The sequence below is a fragment of the Berghia stephanieae genome, chromosome 7, assembly GCF_034508935.2.
Source record: "Berghia stephanieae isolate SIO BIC M18660-M18661 chromosome 7, UCSD_Bste_1.3, whole genome shotgun sequence".
Classification (NCBI taxonomy): Eukaryota; Metazoa; Mollusca; class Gastropoda; order Nudibranchia; family Aeolidiidae; genus Berghia; species Berghia stephanieae.
The window spans coordinates 12,790,192-12,794,469 of record NC_088366.1 but is presented as its reverse complement, the minus strand read 5'-3'; positions in this window follow the sequence as shown (position 1 = coordinate 12,794,469).

Here is a 4,278-nt window from a genome sequence, read left to right as displayed (position 1 = left end):
CTTAACTGTTGTCTTTAAACAACAAATGCTTACATCTTTGAAAAAGGCTTTAGCCAGAAAAAGGGGCCTCCTTGTATTATAACAGGGACCTATCAGAGCAAAAAAGCTCATAACAGGGGTTGTTTGTTTTTGTTTTAAAGGGTTTACAATGCTTGCAACACATTCAGGTCATTTCAGCGCCAGTAAAGAGGAAGAAAATGGGATAATTAAAAAAATTATATAATTACAATTAAAGCACCCAAGAGAAAGTACGACATAGGGGAATTGGTACTGGTACCAAAAGAGAACAGGTGTAGATTCCAAGAGCACACTATCAGTTTTGTGTACTTAGTTTGAGATCACCTAAAAGTCTCATCCAGACACAAACACAAGATCTGACTAAGAGGAACACACTCAAATACTTATATACATTCAAAACAACAAAGAAAACAATACATAACAGAGAGATGATTTACAACGAATAAAAAAATATATCTCCCAAAACTATAACTATACATTTGGCCGTTTCCCTCCCAGTCAAGGACTCTGTCCAGGGAAAGGACAAAACCAAATCATCTCATTCCAAGCAGATATATATAGGAGCATTGAAGACACAGTAAGTGCCCACCTGCCCACTATGGAAGATCAAGAACCCCACCCAAATAACAGGGATTCAAAGACTAGCATACTAACTACCATATTATCACAACTACAACAACCACTATTGATTTCACTTGAAGTAGTTGAGACTTTTTTCTGACCAACACCCATCCTTCCAGTAGTGATCAAGTATCTGAGTCTGTAGTCCTTCAGAGCCATTCGGCCCATGGAGCCGGAGTTTATCCCAGTTTCCATAGCGTGAAATGGATAACAGCAATTGCTTTGGATAGGACGCTAGCCTATTGCAAAGTAATTTCTGCCAGATCAAACAACACAACCACTGCTGGGTGGACAGGGGGTGGGGGTCAGAAAAAATCTCGACTACACCTGGGATCGATCTCAGTCCCTTTGCGTGTAAAGCAAGTGCTCTACCAACTGAGCTACTGGGGCCCCTTGGGTCTGTTACTGTTAGACCTGGTGAAAACCACTTTGCGATAGATTAGGGTCCTAAAGGTAGCAAGAAATTGCAATTGTCTTTTCAACCTGACATGGCGGTTTTTTGCAAAAATAAATCCCAAATTTTGCAACCAAAATCCCAAATTTTGCAAGCTAAAAATTTTGCAAAAAGTTGCGATTAATTTTCCTAAAAACCCATAATTCGTTCATGAAAGAGAAACGTATTTGTTTGTTTTTAAGGATTTCACGGCGCTTGCAACAAATGTAAGGTCATATCAGCACCAGTAAAAAGGAAGAAAATGGGATCTAGTAAAAAGTTCTAGAATTACAATTAAAGTACCCAAGAAAAAAGAAGAACATGCTATCAGTGTACTTATTTTGAGATTATCTAACTGACGCAAGCACAGGTCCCCCAGTGATGAAAATGAAAATTTGTCAAAAAGGAGGAAAATCTACCGGCCCGTCAGTCAAACCCAAATCTAATGCAAATATAACATAGCTATTCATAGTTATTTAATATATTATTAGTCCTAAAGCACTTCTGATCATTAGACACATCCTGACCTTTTGCAAATATAATTTAATGAATTGTCATTTCCAACTAAACATTTTAGAGGCCTATAATGTCGCCCACTATATCAAGTGATTATGATAAACTATTGGCCAAAAGACCAGGAGGTGTTTGTTTTTACATAACAAACCCGGTTAGTGTCTGTATTATTGCAACCTTGTGATGATGCAGCTTATAAATAAGAATCTTTAATTAATTGCAAAACATATTCCATCAACAAATCAAATTTAAATTAGCCTTTAAACAATCATTTCTTAAATCGATCAGCCTAACTTATTATCTCTCTATTACCAAATGATATCTATAAACTTAATATGAAGATAGAAGGGTGGCTGAGAGAGAGAGAGAGAGAGAGAGAGAGAGAGAGAGAGAGAGAGAGAGAGAGAGAGAGAGAGAAAGAGAGAGAGAGAGAGAGAGAGAGAGGGGGGGGGGAGAATTGATGCATTTATTTTTTAAAAATTGTTTTATAATTAGACACAAGTTGTATTGAATACTTTTAACAAATTCAGAACAATCAAACAAAAACAAAACAAAAAAATCAAAAAGGAAAAAAAAAGAAAAAAAGACAGGCTTGTAAAACTTATAAAATCGCCAAATGTACTATCATGGTACATAAATATTTACACCCATTTGCTCCATTCCCATCCCTTTCGATCATCTTCTCATCCATCTAATATAAATATATATGTATTCTGTGTTTACTTGATAAAGGCCAAGGGCCGAAACGTCGTTTGTTTTGTGTTGTTCATTCATAAGTCAGATTTACTCCCTTTATCTTTATCTCCATTAGAAACTGTATAAGACCTTTTCAAACTTGAATTCAGGGTGGGCAATGACCTCAGGCCCACTGATACTGATAAAGAATGGCCCTCATTAGAGAAGTTCTGAACTTCAGTCTGTTGGCAGCCATTTGGCGGTTCCTCTTGCTGATATGGAATCCAAGAAGCTTTTTTTGTCAGCTCAGAGGAGACAACATCCCTTCCTGCTAGGAACCTTATTGATTTTAACTCACTCAACCCTAAAACTGACTATATCCGTAGTTTACCCGGTTTACTTTTACCCCATGCCTATTTATTACATTTTTTTGAGACAAATTATAGGCGTAGTATCAAAGCTAATGTTTTTAATTTCAACATGTTAACTGTTAATGATAATTGAATAAAAATATCTATGCACATGCTCATTTTTAAAAATACATTTTTTTCCTTCCAATTTTGAAAAGTAGCAAAAATCTCTAGGATTGAGTGAGTTAAGTCAACATCCATCTTTTCATTTTCATTGCATCCTTTTAGGAAGTCAGGGAAAATGAGTAAACAAGCAAGTTAACAAGCAATAATATTTTAATATAATTATTTCACATCTTTACTTTCAAATAATGTAAATATTAATTTATTAATTTATTTGTTTTGCAATCTTTTCAATTTTCAATTTATAGTGACAGTTTTAACTATTTTACAGTGTTGAAATAATTCGTATTATAAAGCGCGGCTCGGGTTATGGAGCTGCTCCTTTTTATTATATACATCCTATTTCCATTATATTTTTTATCTTATTGTGTAAATTATTACACGTCTGTACAAAAAAATTCCTTTTTGGGATGCAATAAAGTATTAATATTATTAAATTGGCTATTGGGATATTACTTGGTTTGTAAAGGGTCGTTCCATGCATGATGTATTTGGGAAGGTTTGTTTGTTTGTTTGTTTGTTGTTGCTTTAGGTCTCTTCCAACACAATTGAGGTTATATGAGAGACCGCTGTAACAAAAAAAACAAGCAATCTAACAAAAATAGTACAAATGTAAATCAAAATCATAACCTAAAGATATCATAAGCTAAATTATAAATAACCAAGAACAAACAGGCAGAAGATTTACAGAAAAAAAAAATATCCCCTGTCAAAAATTTGGGAAGGATTACCCCCATCTAGCCTTGACTCCTGACCATCAGTCATCGTCTTCAACCAAACATTAAGGGGCTGGGTTGTTGCTTTCACTGTGGACTCTTTGGGTTCTGACAGAATGTATTTCTGACACATGTGCTTTGATTTGTGGAAGTTAAAGTCCATCCCTTCGATGTCAATGCCTTTACCCTATAGTTTTAACAGTGCTCAGCTGCGGAAAAACATAATGCTTGCTATGGAGAACCTGGTTGGCACACGAAGCAGTCCCTCTTATTATCAACAAAAGAAAATCAAAGGAAATGCTTTCAATCCAGAAGGACACAAAACCAAATGGAAGTACTATAGGTAAAAGGGGATAGCGGAGACAACAACAATAGATATAAAGATTGAGTGACATGTATTCCTAACCCTTGCTCGAATAAAATAATTTAAGACAAGGAATCCATGAAAACAAGAGATATGCAAAACTTGTACAAAGAAAAAAGATAAAATGTATAAAATTCGTGTATTGGATCCAGAGAATGAGGAATTAGAGGACAAGAAAGGCATACTGCACTACATTTAGAATCTAGAAACATTCATCAACCTCCCTCTTTCATGGCAAGGAGGAGAGAATAGTGATTTACATTTCTCCACTTGAGGAGATCGCCGAATGCATTCCCTCCTTTGAAATTGCCATTATAACATTTATTTTAAAAATGTAAATAAAATCACTATATGATTTTTGACACTTTCCATTTTAAGAGTAATAAAAAAGATGAACACAAAAAA